General features: G+C 49.9%; 1 pseudogene; it reads right to left on the bottom strand.

Moving 5' to 3' along the window:
* Positions 1-405: 405 nt before the first annotated feature.
* On the bottom strand, positions 406-19,577 carry LOC119322797 (annotated as a pseudogene).
* Between the last annotated feature and the right edge of the window lie 1,741 nt (positions 19,578-21,318).

The following is a 21,318-nucleotide window of genomic DNA, read 5'->3' as shown; positions in this document are numbered from 1 at the left end:
GCCCCCTCCTTCTTGGGCAAAAGCACCACATTGGCAGAGTTGAGCCATTGCAAGTGGGATGTGTGGAGCGATTCAAAGCTCTGGATGACCCGCATGAGATCATGCTTAATAATTTCCCAACAACGTTTGAAGAAGATGCCCGTGAAGCCATCCGGCCCGGGAGCCTTGTCCCCCAGCATTGCTTTTATGGCCGCCAAAACCTCATCCTCAGTGATGGGATCACCGAGATCATCCAAGTCATGCGACTGGATATTAAGCTCATCCCAATTAAGGTCAACGGAGCTCGAGCTTGCGCTGCCCATGATCTCGGCAAAGTGGTTATGGATGATGTCCTCTTTTTGCTTATGGTCGGTGACCCAGCCACTTAGTACTTTATAAAACCCGCGAATTAAACTAGCATTGAAGTTATCTTCCTCCTGAGAGGCTAGAAATTGTGCCAAAGCTTGACGTCAAATCAGGATACGACATGGCGGATGCGTCAAACCCTTGGTTTTGCATCAAGGCGAACACGTCTGTTGGTGAGAGCTCAGGGAGGGGCGTAACACCGGTGAGATAGCGCATGTGTAAGGGCATATTTATTCCCAATATGTTTTGGTGATTGATGACAATGCTTGTGCGAACTAATCGTGTGCGTTTAGTTCTTTTAGAGATTCATCCATTGGCACGAGACGATTTCCTCCCCTCGGTGTTGTAATTCAAGACAGTGTAGCTCCTTCATTTCGTTGTTGGTGGACTAGTTTCGTAGGAGTCACTGTACTATCAAGAGGGGATCCGTTTTGGTAAGACTTGGGTGGAATCACACGTACACATCATTATCACACCCGTCGTCTTTCCTTCCGCATCTCTGGAGCTGCCGTTTTCCCCTTACTATGCTCTGCTCTGCCCTAGTGGTAGTACCGCGTCCACGGCGGTAGTACCGCCGAAACTCCACAGCGGTGGGTGTTTCGGCCGTAGTACCGCTGTGCGTCTGGGCTACTTCCGCCTCGATTCTTGAACGAATTTTTCATGTCGGGTTTTGCGGCACTAAGGGAGGTAGTAGGGGCGGTAGTACCGCTCTAAGCGGTAGTACCGCCCTTCCCTAGCGGTAGTACCGCCCTGGTGCCAGGGCCCTGGGCAGCGCGGCAGTACCGCTAGGTCGAAGCGGTAGTACCGCCCGGAGCGGTAGTACCGCTCTTCCCTGGCGGTAGTACCGCCCTGGGGTCAGGGCCCCAGGCAGCGCGCCAGTACCGCCCTTCCCTAGCGGTAGTACCGCTCTGTGCGGGGCTGGTGAGTGGGATAATGGTTGGATTGTTCTTCCCACTATATAAAGGGGTATTCTTCCCCAAAGTTGACCTACCTCTTTCCCCCAAAGCTCCATTGTTGCTCCAAGCTCCATTTTCGCCCGATCTCTCTCCCTAGCCAATCAAACTTGTTGATTTGCTCGGGATTGGTTGAGAAGGCCCAGATCTACACTTCCACCAAGAGAAATTTGATTCCCCCCACTTATCCCTAGCGGATCTTGTTACTCTTGGGTGTTGAGCACCCTAGATGGTTGAGGTCACCTCGAAGCCATACTCCATTGTGGTGAAGCTTCGTGGTGTTGTTGGGAGCCTCCAAGTGTTGTGGAGATTGCCCCAATCTTGTTTGTAAAGGTCCGGTTGCCGCCTTCAAGGGCTCCAATAGTGGAATCACGACATCTCGCATTGTGTGAGGGCGTGAGGAGAATACGGTGGCCCTAGTGGCTTCTTGGGGAGCATTGTGCCTCCACACCGCTCTAACGGAGATGTACTTCCCCTTAAAAGGAAGGAACTTCGGTAACACATCCTCGTCTCCACTGGCTCCACTCTTGGTTATCTTGACCCTTTACTTTTGCAAGATTACTTGAGTTATATCCATTGCTTGCTTGTGTGCTTATTGTCTTTGCATCATATAGGTTGTCCACGTAGTTACACATCTAGACAACCTATTTCATTGCAAGTTTTAATTTGTTAAAGAAAAGTCTAAAAATTGTTAGTTGCCTATTCACCCCTCATCTAGTCAACCATATCGATCCTTTCAATTGGTATCAGAGCCGCATCTCTTTATTAAGGACTTTGCCATCCGAAGAGTATGGTTGACGTCAACGACGGTGCGGAGGAACACTCCGGTGTGAATCCCATCTCGTCTTCGGCCGAAGGGGGAACCTTGGTCTCACGTGAGGAATTCAATGTGGCTTTAGACACATTGAAAACCTCCATGACGGCCGAGGTTAAAGGCATGTTTACTGAATTTCTAGAGGGACTTAAACTATCTACCTCACCAATGAAAGTGGGTGATCCCACTAACAAGGTGACGGATGCTAACTCCGATAAGGGGGAAGCTAACAATGAAAAGAGTCCATCTACTAGTGGTAGAAATGGCACCGAGATCTTTGCCCATGTGGAACCCCCGGTGTATAGAGGACCGATCCCCTCTACTCATTTGAATCATGCCGGTCCTCCTCCTAAATATGTGAAAAATGAAGATTTTGATGCTTGGCTCTATCACTTCAAGCGTCACTTAAAACATGTGAACACTAACCTTTGGAGAATTATTGAAGAAGGTTTCTATCCTCATGATCCAAGCAACTTCACCCCTCGAGAAGAAGTGGACAATCAATTCAATGAAAGTGCTCTCTTCATCATCCAAGATGCAATCCTCCCCGAAGATCTCCCTCATCTTCGACCTCATGCCATGGCTAAAGAAGCATGGAAGTGTGTCGAGTGTCTCTATCGAGGAAGTGCTAGCATTCAACGCTCCAACTATGAAGTGGTGCAAGATGAAGCCGATGAGTTTGCAATGAAGGAGGATGAAGAACCTCGTGAGCTCTTTCGAAGAGTGACCAAACTCGCGGTCGCACTCCGAGATCATGGAAGCAAGGACACGGATGACAACTGGATCAAGCGCAAGTTCCTCAAGGCCATGATGCCCTACAATAAGGCCATGTCCTCCGTCATTCGCCAAAGACTGGACTTCCACTCCATGACCTCGAGTGAAGTGTTGGATGAGTTTGTTGCAATGAGCATCTTGGACAAGACCGCCGACAATGTGGTGCTCCGTTCCCAAAGGGCAAAGAAGCCCAATCTTGCCTTGAAGGCCAAGGCTAGTGTGGAAGAAGAAGAAGAAGAGGAAGATGAGGAGAGCAACCCCGAGGACACGAAGTATGATTATCATGAGCACATGGCTCTTGCCTCAAGACAATTTTGGAGTAAGAAGAATACAAGACCCAACTTCAACAAGAACAACTCAAGTGGCCTCAAAGGGAAGCAACGAGTTAGAACCTGTTTCAACTGTGGCAATGTTAGCCATTTCGTTGCGGATTGTCCCTACGAGAAGTGGGAAGACAATGGTGGCAAGTTCATCCGAAAAGACAAAGCCAAGTCCTTCCCAAACAAGAACAACTTCACCAAGAAGACTCCGTCTCGCGGGTTGGTGGTTCAAGAAGAATACCGTGAGGATGACGATGATGATGAAGATGGTGAAACAATGGCCATGGCATCCGTTGCCATTGCCACAACTCCCCGCGTGTCTCTCTTCGATGCACCTAACGAGAACATCACCGCCAAGTGCCTCATGGCTAAGGCCACCAACAAGGTAACCTCCAACATCAAAACCACCATTATTCCTAACCCTCCTTCAACGGATGATTTTGATAATGGTAAGGGGTCTAATGAGGAGATCAATGAATTTGAGTCCTTCATGAGTAAGCTCAAGGGCAAATCCAAGAAGCACTTCGTTGCTCTCTTGGAACAACTTGGTGAAGCCAATGACATGATCGAGGCTCATGAAGAAACCATCTCTAAGATAGAAAGTCATAGTCGTGACTATGCCGATGAGATATCGGATCTCTCTAATGCTCTTGAGGAAGAGCGTGAGCATCGTTTGGCTCTTGAGGAGTCACACAATGATGGTCATGCTAAACTAAAGAAAGATCTTGATCATGCTCTTGTTGTGTCTCGTGTTCTAGCTTCCGAGAAGGCTAAGCTTGGAGTTGGTCATGTTAGACTCATGGAGGAGTTTGATGTACTTGACAAGGCCCACAAGGTATTGAAAGGTGCTCATGCTACCCTCAAGGAGTCTCATGCTCAACTCCAAGTTAAGCTAACTAAGGAAAATGCCACATTTCCTCACATGGTCTTAATTGATAATGCAAATGCTACTAACCCTTGTTGTGAGCATGTGCATCTTGTGGAGGAGAATGCCAAGTTGAAGGAACAACTCGAGAAAGGTCTTGTGTCATGCATACAAGGCGAGAAGAACCTAAATGACCTTTTGAGCAATCAAAAGGAAGTTGTGGGCAAGGAGGGAGTTGGGTTCTCACCCAAATCCAAGAACAAGAAGAAGAACAAGGAGAAGAAGAGCAAGACCGATCGACCTCCTTCGCTCACGCAAACCTTTGTGAGGGAGGGAGAAGGTGCTCCTAAGGAGAAGAAGAACAATGGGAAGAGTGGTGATGCCAAAGAGCGCAAAGCCATCTCTACCAACAAAGCCGGCGACTTTAACCCGTCTTATGTGTTGTGCCGTGCTAGTGATGGGCATGTTTATGCTAAATTTGTTGGTACATTGAATGGTCTATTTGGGTTCCTAAGACCCTTGTTACTAACATCAAAGGACCCATTACTCAATGGGTACCTAAAACCAAGCATTGATCTCTTGTAGGTGTTTGCTTCCGGTGGGGGATCATGGTTGCTCGATAGTGGAGCAACAAATCATATGACCGGGAGCAAGGACTTGGTGGTGGACGTGCACAAGATCCCATCTATGCCCACCAATGTCGAATGGGGTGATGCCTCACATTCTAAGGTATTGGGTCTTGGCAAGGTTGTCATTTCTCATGATCTAACGATCGAGAAAGTCATGCTTGTTGAGTCCCTTGCGTTCAATTTACTTTTCGTTCGTCAACTCGCACTCATGGGTTTTGCCACCTTCTTTGATATTGATACCGTGGCCCACTTGTGGAGCAAGACTCTTAAAGTAGCCTTTGTTGGGCATGTCGAGAATGGTCTCTATGTGGTTAACTTCTCGGAGCAACCCACTAAGACCGCGACATGTCCAATGGCTAAAGTTGATGTGGGATGGCTTTGGCATCGCCGTTTAGCCCACGTCCATATGAGATCTTTGCAAAGTCTTCTCAAGGGGGACCATGTTCATGGACTAACGAATGTTAGTTTTGCCAAAGATCGTGTTTGCAGTGCTTGTATCGGAGGAAAGCTTCATGAGACGGCTCACCCTCCCACGACTATCATCTACTTGAAGAGACCCTTGGAGCTCCTCCACATGGACCTCTTTGGGCCCCCATCCTTTGATAGTCTTGGGGGTAGAAAGTATTGCTTGGTGATAGTGGATGATTATTCAAGATACACTTGGGTATACTTCTTCAAGAGGAAGAGTGAGACTCAACAAACCGTTATCGACTTTGCAAATGAAGCTCAATGTCAACACAATGCAAAGATCTTGACAATAAGAAGTGACAACGGCACCGAGTTCAAGAACTACACCTTGGATGAGTTTCTTAGTGATGAAGGGATTAAGCATCAATATTCTGCACCATATACCCCTCAACAAAATGGTGTCGCGGAGAGGAAGAACCAGACGTTGATGGATGCGGCAAGAACCATGATGGCGGAGTTCAAGTCTCCATACAACTTTTGGGCCGAGGACATCAACACAGCTTGTCATGCATCGAATCGGCTCTATCTCCGCAAAGGCTTGAACAAAACTCCGTATGAGATACTCACCGGGAACAAGCCCAATCTCAAGTACTTCCGGGTGTTCGGGTGTAAGTGTTTCATTCTCAAGAAAGGTGTTCGTTTGTCTAAATTCGAGGCTAGAGCTCATGAGGGCATATTTCTTGGTTATGCTACAAACTCTCATGCTTACCGTGTTCTCACAAGTCCAATGGGCTCATTGAGGAGACGTGTAACGTAGAGTTTGATGAAAATAATGGCTCCCAAGTGGAGCAAAGTGGTACTTGTGATGTAGGTGATGAAATTCCTCCCCAATCCATAAGAAGAATGGGTATTGGTCATATCCTACCCATTGAGGAACCCCTTGTGGCCGAAGGAGAAGGACAATGCTCCACCTCGGTGGAGCCTTCACCTACTCAAGACCCACACGCTTCCGAAGAACAAAGTGAAGGCCCTCAACCTAAGGAACAAGACCAAGGGCAAGATCAATCACAAGATGGTGATGAACCACATGATGCCCAAGGTCAAGTTCTTCCCCTCGAGCAAGTTCAAGATCATGAGCAAGCTCAAGATCAAGAACAAACTCATGACGACGCTCAAGATGATCAAGTGAACCCTCCTCCTTCAACATCCGAGGAGGAATTGGAGCGTCGTGCCGCGAAGATTGCTTCCAAACTCACCACCAAAGGTCATCTCATGGAGAATGTGGTTGGAAGCCTAAGGAAGGGGGTAAGCACTCGTAGATAGTTAGCAAACTATTGTGAACATCATGCGTTTGTCTCTTGTGTTGAACCCCATAAGGTCTATGAGGCGCTCGAAGACTCGGATTGGCTCAACGCCATGCATGAAGAACTCAACAACTTTAAGTACAACAAGGTGTGGAGATTGGTGCCAAGGCCTTCTGGGAACCATAACATCATTGGAACCAAGTGGATCTTCAAGAACAAGCAAGATGCTCGTGGAAACATCATTCACAACAAGGCAAGATTGGTAGCATAAGGCTACTCCCAAGTCGAGGGTATCGACTACGGTGAAACCTTTGCTCCCGTTGCTCATCTTGAATCCATTCATTTGTTGATTGCTTATGCTTCCCATCACAACTTTAAGTTGCAACAAATGGATGTTAAAAGTGCTTTTCTTAATGGTCCTATTAATGAGTTGGTCTATGTCAAGCAACCCCCCGGGTTCGAGGATCCCTTCTTCCCAGATCATGTGTATCAAATCGATAAGGCGCTCTATGGCCTTAAACAAGCCCCACGTGCGTGGTATGACCACCTTACCGAGTTGTTACAAGATCGTGGATTTGAAGTGGGGCTAATCGATCCTACTCTTTTTACTAAGAAGGTCAAAGGGGAGTTGTTTGTATGCCAACTATATGTTGATGACATTATCTTTGGTTCCCCTAACAAAGCTTTCAATGAAGAATTTGCCGCTCTCATGACCTCTAAGTTCAAGATGTCTTCTATGGGAGAGTTGAAGTTCTTCCTTGGTTTTGATATCAAACAAAGAAGAGAAGGTACCTTCATCAATCAAGCAAAATACACTCAAGACATGCTCAAGAGATTCAAGTTAAGTGATGTCAAGCCGGCTTCTACTCCAATGCCCACCAAGTGCCAACTTGACATTGATCCCAATGGTAAAGTGGTGGATCAAAAGGTATATCGCTCCCTGATTGGCTCCTTGCTTTACCTTTGTGCATCTAGACCAGATATCATGTTGAGTGTGGGGATGTGTGCACGGTTTCAAGCTGCACCGAAGGAAAGTCACTTTGTGGCTGTCAAGCGAATCTTTCGATATTTGGCTCATACCCCAAACTTTGGCTTATGGTACCCAAGAGGGGCAAACTTCAATCTTGAAGGGTTTACAGATTCCGATTGGGCGGGAGACAAAGTGGATAGGAAGTCCACTTCCGGAGGGTGCCAGTTTCTTGGGTGCTCTTTGGTGAGTTGGTCTTCCAAAAAGCAAAGTTGTGTGTCTCTCTCGTCCACCGAAGCAGAATATGTGGCTGCCGGTAGTTGTTGTGCACAACTCTTGTGGATGAGGCAAACTTTAAAGGAATACGGTGTCATTTGTGACAAAGTGCCTCTTTGGTGTGACAACGAAAGTGCCATCAAGATTTCTCTCAACCCGGTGCAACACTTCAAGACGAAGCACATTGAGATTCGGTATCACTTCATCCGGGATCACATTAGGCGAGGAGAGATCGAGCTGAAGTATGTCAACACTCATGATAACCTTGTAGATATTTTCACAAAGCCCTTGGATGAAGCAAGATTTCGCGAGTTAAGGCATGAGCTAAATATCATTGATTCGAGCAATGTGACTTGAACCCTTGCACACCCCACCTCACTCAACTTGGTATCTAGTTTAGATGTAGGCATGGACATAGGGGGAGTGTTGTTCTCTCAATGAACTTTCCCTCCCCCCATTATGCATAAAACAATCAACTCTTTCACAATAGCCATTTTTGATGGTACGTGTGCTTCAAAGACGAGTTTTGGTCATGGGCCCAAGGATAATTCTTCGCGGTGCCATACCATTTGACTCAAACATAGGTGGCTCCGGCCACCGCCTCTCCTGAGAGAGGCCAGAGCTTGCTCTGTTTCGTGTGGTTGTTTGTGTTTGAGTTGTTTCTGGTCTGTTGTGTGTGTGTGTGTGTGTGTTGCCGCGTCGGTCCTTTCGTCCTTTTGACTTTGCTTTCCGTTTCTTTTTGAGCGTTAGCCGTTGGTCTAGAAGCAGCGTGGTTGCTGAAGCGGTACTACCGCTGGTGGCGAGCGGTACTACCGCTCTTAGCGGTACTACCGCCCTCCAGAGCGGTACTACCGCCCTCCAGAGCGGTACTACCGCTCCCAGCGGTACTACCGCCCTCCAGAGCGGTACTACCGCTGTGAGGCGCGGGCTGGGGGTTATATCGGGGGTAGGGGGAGTTTCTTCTCCCCCATACCCATTCGCTCACCCCTTCGCCCTGTTCGTCTCTCTCTTCAGCAACCGGTGCCGCGGGAGGGCTCCGGCGGATCTCCCTCTCTGGGGCGCTCCTCTCCGCTTCCTTCGGTGGAATCGATCCCCACCTTGTCCTCTTGCCATGGATGCTGGTATTGCCCCCGTTCCCTGGTTCCTTTTGTCTAGATTTCCAATCTAGCGTTCTTGGGGCAATAGCAGTTGCATCTCTAGAGTTTTGTCCAGATCTAGGCTTGAGTAGGATGGAGAATGCTTCTAGACTGTTTAGATTAGTGTTTGGTTGGAGTATTTTTGAATTTGGTAGGACGGTAGTACCGGATCTGACCACGGTAGTTGGAAACTGCTGTTTCCCCGCCTCGAGCGGTACTACCGCTCTCCAAGAGCGGTACTACCGCCTCGAGCGGTACTACCGCTCTCTCCAGAGCGGTACTACCGCTTGGAGCGGTACTACCGCTCAAGGGTCACGGTACTACCGCCCTCTACCCAGTTCCATCATCCTCCTACCTCTCAGTGATCTTTTTGTTCGTGTTTGTGGCTTACGCTCGTTCTTTCTGGTTGTTTGTGTGTTTGTGTGTGTGGTTCCAGGTGATGATGTTCCTGAGCATCAGGCTCGTCGTGTCAACCCCGGTCGTGCCTCGTCCAAGCGCTACCGCACCACTGAGCCTGCCGGAGGATCTTCTAGTGCTCCACCTCCTCCCCAACTGCAGAAGAAGCCTGGGGTCAAGCCAAAGTCAAGCAAAACCGTGCCAGAAATGCCGCCCAAGGAGTTTTGGGCAAGGCGCCGTCGCAACCCGTATGAGGTCGACCAAGATCCCACTTTGGTCAACCGTCCGTTCTGGAACAAGTTCCAGTTTGCCATCTATTTTGATGTTCTCAAAGCCAAGAAGAATCTATATGTCAACGTGCACTCCATCGACACCGAGCATATGGAGAATGATCCTGACTACTTTGGTGAAGCTCTTCAGATGTGCACTCAGCTGAACATTCTCGGGATCATGCAATTGAACAAGGACTATGATGCTGATATTGTGGCCCAATTCTATGCCACGGTTCACCTTGGGACCGATGAGGACAGGACTCTGACTTGGATGACAAATGGCAAGTTGCTGTCAGTCAAGTGGAAAGCTTTCATGCAGTTGATTGGGGTGGAAGATCTTGGACTTGAGTCTTCTGTCGGCTTTCGCCCCCACCGTCGCGCCAATGCCACTCACAAGCAAGCTCTGTGGCCCTACTGCACTCTGAGGATCAACCATGAGACAAAGAAGGAGACCTATGAGCTGCCTGCCTATCTGGACATTCTTCACCGTATCTTCAGAGAGACTCTTTTCCCTCGCATCGGGAATCTGGACCAGGTTCACTCTTATCTCGTGGACATGCTTCTCTTCTGTCAGCGGGAGAAGGGGCATATCACCGGAGAGTCCTTGGATATCTCTCATGTTATGTGGTCTGAGCTGGTTTCTGCTATCTCCGAGCGCAAGTGCCCGATTTATGGTCCATTCATTATGCTGCTCATTGAGAAGGCCTGGGATCGTGTCTATCCCAAGGTGGTGCTGGAGATTGGAGAGTTGATTTCTCACGATGTCAAGCGTCTGAGGAAGAAGGATAACTGGGGCACTCAGGCCCCTAGGACTGGAGTTCCTTCATCTGCTGCTGCCATGGAGACTGAGGAGGAGTTTGGGGCTGAGGCTGAGGATGAAGATGATGACTACGTGCCTTCTGAGGCAGAGCCCTCTTGGGCCAAGAAGCTCAAGATCAAGGTGAAGAAGCTGTTTTGCATGGAGTCTCACGGTCAGTACATGACTCATGTAGCTGAGAAGAAGGCCCGAGGTCGCCACAAGGAGCTCATGCGTCAGATGGGTGCTGTTGTGATTAGTGGTTCTGAGGATCAGCTTACCGAGGAGGAGGAGTGGATTCAGCAGCACTGCCCCTGGACTGATTCTGATGCTGAGCACTTCCCGGCTGACGATGGTAACGCAGATGATCCCTCTGAGATCTGATGGGTGTCCATCGTTTGCCTTCACCTGGAGCCGTAGCAACACTCCCTCTCCTTTTTGGTGTCTCGATGCCAAAGGGGGAGAGAGTTTAGGGATTTGCGTTTTGTGTCCTCCGTCGTTTGTGTTTGTGCTTTCGCTTGTTGCTTTATTTGGTTTGTGTCAGTGAGACCTAAGTTCTGGCTCTGTCAGTAAGACCTAAGCTCGAGTCATATGGTGTGAGACATATGCTACCTTATCTTTCCGTATCATTATCTATGTCTATCTACCTTATGAGTTCCATGCTTACCCTGTCATATATATGTTGCTCTCATATCTTGCTTAGGTAGTTGGTCTCTAAAATGTAGGGGGAGCATTGATCCTGGCATCTGTGCCGTGCAGTCCAAAGCACTTTTCTAGGTAGCACACATCCAGGGGGAGCCCTTCTACATTTTAGGACGTTTGTGCTTTTGCGCTTATCCTTTATATATCATATTGTGCAAATCCCGTATTGTCATCAATCCACCAAAAAGGGGGAGATTGTAAGGGCATATTTATTCCCAATATGTTTTGGTGATTGATGACAATGCTTGTGCGAACTAATCGTGTGCGTTTAGTTCTTTCAGAGTTTCATCCATTGGCACGAGACGATTTCCTCCCCTCGGTGTTGTAATTCAAGACGGTGTAGCTCCTTCGTTCCGTTGTTGGTGGACTAGTTTCGTAGGAGTCACCGTACTATCAAGAGGGGATCCGTTTTGGTAAGACTTGGGTGGAATCACACGTACACATCATTATCACACCCATCGTCTTTCCTTCCGCATCTCTGGAGCTGCCGTTTTCCCCTTACTATGCTCTGCTCTGCCCTAGCGGTAGTACCGCGTCCACAGCGGTAGTACCGCTGAAACTCCACAGCGGTAGTACCGCTCTCAGAGCGGTAGTACCGTTTGGGTGTTTCGGCCGTAGTACCGCTGTGCGTCTGGGCTACTTCCGCCTCGATTCTCGAACGAATTTTTCGTGTTGGGTTTTGCGGCACTAAGGGAGGTAGTAGGGGCGGTAGTACCGCTCTAAGCGGTAGTACCGCCCTTCCCTAGCGGTAGTACCGCCCTGGTGCCAGGGCCCTGGGCAGCGCGGCAGTACCGCTGGGTCGAAGCGGTAGTACCGCCCGGAGGGGTAGTACTGCTCTTCCCTGGCGGTAGTACCGCCCTGGGGTCAGGGCCCCAGGCAGCGCGGCAGTACCGCTGGGTCGAGCGGTAGTACCGCCCGGAGCGGTAGTACCGCCCTTCCCTAGCGGTAGTACCGCTTTGTGCGGGGCTGGTGAGTGGGATAACGGTTGGATTGTTCTTCCCACTATATAAAGGGGTCTTATACCCCAAAGTTGACCTACCTCTTTCCCCCAAAGCTCCATTGTTGCTCCAAGCTCCATTTTCGCCCGATCTCTCTCCCTAGCCAATCAAACTTGTTGATTTGCTCGGGATTGGTTGAGAAGGCCCAGATCTACACTTCCACCAAGAGAAATTTGATTCCCCCCACTTATCCCTAGCGGATCTTGTTACTCTTGGGTGTTGAGCACCCTAGACGGTTGAGGTCACCTCGAAGCCATACTCCATTGTGGTGAAGCTTCGTGGTGTTGTTGGGAGCCTCCAAGTGTTGTGGAGATTGCCCCAATCTTGTTTGTAAAGGTCCGGTTGCCGCCTTCAAGGGCTCCAATAGTGGAATCACGGCATCTCGCATTGTGTGAGGGCGTGAGGAGAATACGGTGGCCGTAGTGGCTTCTTGGGGAGCATTGTGCCTCCACACCGCTCTAACGGAGATGTACTTCCCCTTAAAAGGAAGGAACTTCGGTAACACATACTCGTCTCCACCGGCTCCACTCTTGGTTATCTTAACCCTTTACTTTTGCAAGCTTACTTGAGTTATATCCATTGCTTGCTTGTGTGCTTATTGTCTTTGCATCATATAGGTTGTCCACGTAGTTGCACATCTAGACAACCTATTTCATTGCAAGTTTTAATTTGTTAAAGAAGAGTCTAAAAATTGTTAGTTGCCTATTCACCCCCCCTCTAGTCAACCATATCGATCCTTTCAGCATGACTTGTCCAATGCCAGGCCTCGCGCTAGCGAGAGGGTGTGAGCACATGAGCCCTAGGGTGAGCACCAGCCCCGCCCGGTCGATGTCGAACTCGCGGTGGAGCCTCGCGTCCACCGTCTCCATGAGCGTACCATCACGCCAATGCTCCAGCACCCAGTCGACGAGCGCTATCTGTCCGCCTTGCGCATTCTCCTTGATGGGTTTATGTCCGCATCCAACCTCAAGAAGGAATATGCCAAAGCCGAACATGTTGGTCAGAGGGGACGCCCTGCCCGTGCGTATCAGCTCCGGAGCCAAGTAACCCATGGTGCCGACTACGTGCGTGGTTTGTGAGTTTGCCCCATGGTCGTACAGCCTTGCTAGCCCAAAGTCACCAAGCTGGGCGTTCATGTCTTTGTCGAGGAGCACGTTGCTGGCCTTGATGTCTCTGTGGATGACGACTTTCTCCCACCTCTCATGCAGATAAAGCAAGCCGGACGCGACATCCTTGATGGTATGAAACCTCAAAGTCCAATTCAGAGTAGGCTGATCCTCCCTACTGCTATATACTCCCTCCGTCCCATAATATAAGAACGTTTTTGACATTAGTGTAGTGTCAAAAACGCTCTTATATTATGGGACAAAGGGAGTAGATGTTTATCCAGGCTTCCGTTGGGCATGTAGGCGTACACCAAAAGAAGTTCACCTTCTCGACGGTAGTAACCGAGCAACTCTACAAGATTACGATGTCAAATGCGACCGATGCTTGTAATCTTAGCTATGAACTCCCTCATCCCCTGTCTTGACTCGTGAGACACCCTCTTCACCGCAACCTCCAGTTTAGATGTCTCAAGCATGCCTCTGTATACCCTTCCAAACCCCCCCGTGCCAAGTAGATGCTTGTCCTTGAATCCGTCAGTTGCACGGAATAAATCCTTGTACAAGAAGCGGTGTGGTCCGAACTCGATCTCCCAATCTTCCCGCAATTCAGCGTACCTTGATCTCCTCCGCATGACCAGGACAAGGATACCACCCAAACCAAGTACAAATGTGGCCGTGACTATTGGTAGAACGATGTCCAAGGTCTTGGACCGAGGCTTCGGGCCAACCCGAGGCAACTTGGGCAGCTTGGCCATGTCGATGGCCGGAGCTTGTCTGCTCACGCCCAAGCTCCAACCAAGAATGAAATGCCGTGAATTGACACGATCGGTGGCCGCTGAGAACCCGAGATACACCAGCTCATGGAGCACCGTGGAGAGGTCGTAGCTGGCCGAGAGGAGTGGCCTATCAGGCTTGGCCATGTCCAAGGGAGCCAATGTCACGTTGATCTCCTTCCTCCCCCTGTGGTAATCAATCCACACTTGCATGGGCTCGCGGCTGATGAGCTTCATGCTTCGGAAGTCGCTGCTCTCGTCATCGTAGTAGCCGACGTTGTATGACCGTAGGGATTGCAATCCGTTGATGTCGATGCCGACGTGGTTGGCATTGATGTTGTGAAACAAGGAGAAATATATTGGATCGACACACCTAGGCCGGTGGTCTCGATAGCATTATATAGGGCACCTCTAGGAGCTGCCGCTAGGGTTTACATGGGGGATAAGTACAGGTTGTTATACAAGATAACTACAATCCTAGATACTAACCATATCGGTTAACTATACAGTTTAACATTCCCCCTCAATCTGAACTTCCTACACAAAGATTCAGATTGTGCCTATTTAAGACAAACGGCACCTCAGCTATAGGCTTTGTGAATATATCTGCAACTTTCTCCTTGGAAGATATGAATCGAACATCAAGTGCCTTGGCTGCAACTCGTTCACGAACAAAGTGGAAATCCACTTCTATGTGCTTGGTTCTGGCATGGAATACCGGATTCGCAGATAGGTAAGTGGCTCCTAAATTGTCACACCACAGAACAGGAGTCCGAGAGAGAAAGACCCCAAGTTCACCAAGAACTGACTGTATCCATATTACTTCAGCTGTTCCATTCGCAAGTGCCTTATATTCAGATTCCGTGCTCGACCTAGAGACCGTAGCTTGCTTCCTTGAACTCCAGGAGACAAGGTTGGGTCCAAGAAAGATTGCAAAGCCACCTGTGAATCGTCGGTCATCACTGCATCCAGCCGAGTCTGCATCTAAAAAATAGCTTAACAACATAGAGGGTGACTTGCGAATAGACAGGCCCATACTATGAGTATACTTCAAGTATCTCAAAATCCTCTTTGCTGCGGAGAGATGTGCAGTCGTAGGTACATGGAGGAACTGACAAACATGATTAACAACAAAAGAGATATATGGCCTTGTGAGTGTTAGATACTGGAGAGCTCCAACGATACCTGGTGCTATCCTCCTGAGACAGTGGTGATCCACTCTCCTTGCTAATTTTCTCACTGGAGGACATGGGCGTGGTAGAGACTTTACAATTCTCCATGTTTGCACAACGAAGAATGTCGCTAATATACTTCTGCTGAGACAGAACAATTCCCTCTGGCGATGACTCCACATGTACTCCAAGAAAATAATGCAAGGGGCCGAGATCCTTGAGAGCAAAGGAGGCTTGAAGATCGGCAAGTAACTTGGTAATAGCAGTGGTAGAGGAGCTGGCCACAATAATGTCACCTACATACACAAGCATGAAAATGGTAACACCACTTTGGTTGTAGACAAAGAGAGACGTGTCAGCTTTGGATGCGATAAAACCAAGTTGTTGAAGCCTAAAACTCAGCCGAGAATACCACACTCGAGGAGCCTGTTTGAGGCCATAGAGAGCCTTGCGAAGTTTGCACAAATGATGAGGCATCGAGGGATTCACAAAACCAGGAGGTTGGCGCATGTATACCTCTTCTTGGAGAATGCCATGAAGAAAAGCATTTTGAACATCCAACTGACGCAAACACCATCCACGAGAGACTGCAATGGATAGAACAAAACACACAGCGACAGGTTTAACGACCGGGCTAAACGTATCATCATAGTCCAAGCCATAGCGTTGTTTGAACCCCTTTGCAACCAGACGTGCCTTGTACCGATCAATAGTGCCATCTGGTTTGTGTTTGATTTTGAACACCCATTTGCAGTCAATGACGTTGACACGAGGAGGAGGAACCAAAGTCCAGGTACCATTCCGTCGTAACGCATCGAGCTCAAGTTGCATGGCCAGTCGCCACTCCGGAGATGAAACAGCTTCACGATGATCCACTGGTTCCCGCAGGGCCAAGAAGGCATGACGGGACGGATTGTATGTGACAGTACCATCTGTACGTTGCTTTGGTTTGTGAGTGTGATCACGCGTGCACGTCATCATTGTATGCACAGGCGGAACAGAGGATCCGGTGGCCACAGAAGATCCAGGCAGGGCGCATGCAGACGAGCACACAGGCGAGTCCCCCTGGGATCCCGTGTCGGACAAGGAAGCAGGCGCAGCCGCCAGATCCATCTCGGATCCAACACCGTCAGCGGGAACGACCCGCTCCGCAGGCGCCAGCTAGACAGCAGCCTGGGCGAGTCAGGGGACGCAGCAGCCCGCGCAGGGGTGGGCCCCGCCACAGTGTGGGTCGGGCGCGCGCATGCAGAAATCGACACGGGAGGCGCCTCGGTCCGCTCACCCTCAGGAGGCACGGGGTTGGCGGTCGACGGAGACGCGGGCCCGGTGCGGTCACCTGGCGCGCTGTCGCCTGGCATCACATGGTCGGCTGCCGCCACGTCACTGTCATCAGGCGACACATGATCCGAGGCTGATGCTGCGGCGGATCGGGAGACAAGATCCGCCTGGGAGTTCAGGGAAGGGATTTTCTGCGCCGAAGCAGTACCTGCATCCAGATTAGTCTGAGAAACAGATGCACCATAGTTCATGTGCTCATACAGAAATAAAAGAATGGCATGTTCAGCAACGCGAGGTGGTATTGGAGAGGGTTGGTCATTGGCAAAGGGAAAAATTTGTTCATCAAAGATAACATCGCGTGATATATATATACGAGCTGTAGGTACGTGAAGACATTTGTAGCCTTTGTGACGAATACTGTACCCGACAAAAACACACTGTTGTGATCTAAATGCGAGTTTGTGAGTGTTATACGGGCGCAAGTTGGGCCAACATGCACACCCGAACGTGCGAAGGGATACATAGTCCGGCTTGGTGGAAAACAATTTTTCCATGGGACTCATATTGCCAATGACACGGCTGGGTAATCGGTTGATAAGATGACATGCGGATAAATACGCCTAGTCCCAAAAACGGAGGGGCATGGACGCATGCGATAACAAGGAGAGACCCATGTCAACAATGTGACGGTGCTTCCTTTCTGCCGAGCCATTCTGTTTATGTGTGTGTGGACAAGAAACGTGATGAGCAATGCCAAGTTGACAAAAAATGTGTCGCTAAGTTTTTCGTATTCCCCACCCAGTCGGATTGAACACACAAGATTTTATGAGAAAGAAGGCGTTCAACATGGGTGATAAAATCACAAAAGACATCAAACACATCACACTTTCGTTTAAGAAGGTAAATCCACACAAATTTACTATAATCATGAATGAATGAAACATAGTATTGGAACCCACCAGAAGAGGTTTTGGCAGGTCCCCACACATCTGAAAAAATAAGTTCCAAAGGAAACGAAGACACACTCGAGGATCTAGGAAAAGGTAGCTGATGTGCTTTGCCTTGTTGACAAGCATTACACACATGGGTCAAAGCCCGACTCGACGATGCTAATTTATTGGACGCCAAAACATGTTGAACAACTTGTGTGGATGTATGGCCGAACCTAGCATGCCAATCTTCAGCAAAGAGCCTAACTGAGAACAGGACATGAGAATGTGAGGGCCGAATGGGATAGAGCCCATTTTCACATCTGCCTCGAAGAAGGACCCGCTTGGTTGTCAAATCCTTCATAAGAAATTGAGTAGGATAATATTTTAGATAAGCATGATTATCAGTGGCAAGGCAATTAACAGAAAGGAGATTCTTATCGGCATTTGGAACATGTAGTATGTTGCGAAGTTTGAGATGGGCAGAGGGAGTAGGAAGGAGAGCATGACCATGTTGAGCTATGTGCAAACCTGATCCATCGGCAGTGTGGATGCGGTCCTGTCCAGGATATTTCTCCCTCACGGTGAGGCGGTCCAGGTCCGACGTGATGTGATTGGTGGGCCCCGTGTCAGTGAACCAGGTAGGATCGCCGAGGATGGATGGTGGTGACGCAGCTGCTAGACCCGCCATCTTGGAGTGCTGAGGTTGGAAGGCGTGGTTGTAGCGTTGGGCACACTCCCAGGCATAGTGCCCAGGGCCCCGGCAGAGTTGGCACTGCAGACGTGCATCACTGCCACCACTGTGGTCACCGCGGTCACCACCACCGCGGTTGCCGTTCGCGTTTTGGCGATTGCCACCACCGCCACGATCACCGCGGTAGCCGCCGCGGTTGTTGTTGTTGTAGTCACCGCGGTCACCGGAGTTGCTGCGACCCTTGCCGCGGTAGTTGCCCTTGCCGCGGTTGTTGGAGTTGCCGTTGTTGTCACGGGCGACGTAGTTGACAGAGGAGCCGCCCGTGTGAAGTTGAAGATGAGCCGCGTGATACTCACGGCGGCGCTCGAAGGAGATGGCGTGGGAGTAGAGTTCGCCCAGCGTCATGACGTCGATGCGGGTGGTGATAGCCGTGATGAGTGGCTCATAGTCGCTGTCGAGGCCGGTGATGAAGGCGGTGATGATGTCCTCCTCTCGCATGGGGCGGCCCGCCGCAGCGAGCTAATCGGCGTTGGAGCGGATCTTGGCGAAGTAGTCGACCATGGAGAGGTTGCCCTTGCAGAAATTCATCATGTCCATCTTGATCTGCACCACACTGGCGCGGCAATGCGTGACGTACATCTCCTCGAGGTGCGCCCAGATGGCGCGGGAGGTGTCGAAGAGGTGGACCTGCTGAAGCACATCGTCGGTGAGCGAGGCAAGCAGGTAGCTCAGGATGATTTGATCCTGACGGGACCAGGTAGCGTACTCCGGATTAGGAGCACGCCCCCCCTTGTCATCGGCCGGGAGGAGGCGAGCAGGAGTGGGGGTGGTGCCCTCGACATAGTCGGTGACACCGGCGATGCGAAGGGGAGGAAGGATCTGAGCTTTCCAGAGAAGATAGTTGGAGGAGGTGAGCTTGGCGGTAATGAGGCTAGCAGAGGGTTGGGGAACAACGGAAGACGGCGACGCCGCGAGACCGGACGGCATGGGCAGAGAGGCAAGAGCCGAGGAGGTCATGGCGGCGGTGGAGGGAGAACCCATCGAGCAGTTATGCGAGATGGCCTGATACCATGTGAAACAAGGAGAAATAGATTGGATCGACACACCTAGGCCGGTGGTCTCGATAGCATTATATAGGGCGCCTCTAGGAGCTGTCGCTAGGGTTTACATAGTGGATAAGTACAGGTTGTTATACAAGATAACTACAATCCTAGATACTAACCATATCGGTTAACTATACAGTTTAACAGATGTCCTTGAACTCCACGCTCTGGATAGTGTCCAGCTCCACGGCGAAGACATTGTTCCTGGCGTTGCCATCGTTGTGGACGTTGGTGAGGCCCAGATACTTGGCAGGAAGAGCATCTGAGAAGTTCCTCCGGGGGGCGATGACGAAGGCCATGCCATGGGCGCTGAAGTCGGGGTAGACGGAGACGATGCCGAACACGAAGGCGATGGAGAAGGACCGGGTGGAACGCGTGGCCTTTCTGGTACGCCGTGCCATTTGTCAGCTCCAGGAGCCCGTCCGTCGTGATGGTGGCGGTGGCGTCGACGGCGAGGTTGGAGCCACTGAATCCAGAGTAGATGAATTGGTCGTTGGCGGTGGTGATCAAGGCTGCGAGGTTTAGGCCCAAGGAGATCGTCAAGAGAAGGCGTACAAGGGAGGACATTCTTTCTTGTTGCTAGGAGCCTTGGTTTGACATTGCAACGTCTCGGCTGCCGAAATGTTTTGGAGTTGTACTTTCATCGGCTGTGAAGCATGTTGGTGTGAACTGTGAAGAAGAAATATCCTATGTATTCCATGACTTGCAGGGAGGCACGAAGAGAAGACCCCCGCGTCGCTCATACTGACGGCTCGGGGGAACCTAGTCTTGCCGGCCCTCTTGTCCAGCACCTCTCCCTCGCCGCCGCTGAGGGTCTCTGCCGGGCGAAGCCCAGACAGTGCTGGTGGTGGCGGGGCTTTCCATGGGCGCAGCTCCTCTCCCTCCCTGGCGGCGGCGTGGCTCCGATCATGGATGTCCTTGTGCTCTTTTCGCATCATGGCGACATCCTACATGATCTGTCCTCCTTCATTCTGTCATCGACGTGTTCCGAAATTGCTGTCGGAGATCCTGCGATATCTAGATCGGATAACATTCGGTCGTGCATGCCATATCAGCCTATGAGGTTCCATGACGGCGTGGCGCGAAGCTCTATTATTTTTTGACACCATGGGACATGTCGGCTTCTTGATTTCTATGGCATAGAAAACCGTGGAGAAGGTCATGGTGGCTGAGATCGAAGGGTCAGTTAGACGGATGGAGCCTTCAAGGTGATGGAGTCAGCCAGGTGTTTGGTAACTCTCAGGAGCAGCAGTGTAAGTTGGGGCGGCAGCACTGGAGGAATTCATTTTTAGTGGTGCTTCTCGGGTACCAAGCCGTGACTTTCAAGGTGAAAAGCTAAGGTCTGGCCTTCATTGGTTGTGCCTGACAATTGCCTTGCTGAAGGAATTGTTTTGAGAGCTCGTACTTCTTCAGGGTGAAAACCTAAGATCTTGTATCGGGCAACGAGGGTGCTTGTGCACTGTTTCCTTCTTGGAGGTGTTGCTTTTGAAGACCTTTTATGTTTTACGAGTGTTGCATTTGGTGGTGGTTTGTGTGCGGCTACTCAGAGAAGTCGATCGCTGTGGCAGGACCTTTGTTTTTTCTCTCTTCTTCTTTTTGGCTGTGTGCATTCTAGATGTCATTACAACGTTTTGTAGGTGCAAAGGCTGGGTGTAATTGGTATCTGCGCGATATTAATATATTTCCCTTTTAGAATTTTTTTTGCAGGGAGAGCTATGCAATGGGTACGTGTCTCGTCGGTTGACTGAAATCGAGAAACCTCGACACGCTCCAAGGACGCCATAGCGCGGCTCGTCCAAGAGCGGTGCATGGTGGCCGTGTCGCGGAGCGGTGCGATGACCGACGTGAAGTGAAACGTGACCAGGATGGCAATTTTACCCATGCGTATGGGTACCCGCGGATACCGTATCCGCATGGGCAGGGTATGGGCACAATTTTATACCCATGAACAATACCCATACCCTACCCGTTAAGTCATGGGTAGGGCATGAGTTTAGCCTTTTACCCATGGATATACTCATACCTACCCATTTATACTGGCATGTGAACCTTACGCGTGATTCATAAGTGTACCTATGTTAAAGTTGTGTAACGAGCTTGTGAACCTATGTTAAAGTTGTCACCAATTGTCAGCGTGAATTGAGATAATTGTCATATACTCATCTATCTGTTATTGAGTTGACATCAATGTTTTTTTTCAAATGTGCTATAGATGAATGTAAAATTGCGAATAACTTTTGTACCGTTTGATCTACCCGTTGGGTACCCAAGGGGTATGGGTACCAACCGGGTATGGGTACGGTAAAAT

The sequence above is a fragment of the Triticum dicoccoides genome, chromosome 6B, assembly GCF_002162155.2.
Source record: "Triticum dicoccoides isolate Atlit2015 ecotype Zavitan chromosome 6B, WEW_v2.0, whole genome shotgun sequence".
NCBI lineage: Eukaryota > Viridiplantae > Streptophyta > Magnoliopsida > Poales > Poaceae > Triticum > Triticum dicoccoides.
Note: the sequence above shows the minus strand (reverse complement) of the source record. Positions and strands in the feature narration are given on the sequence as shown.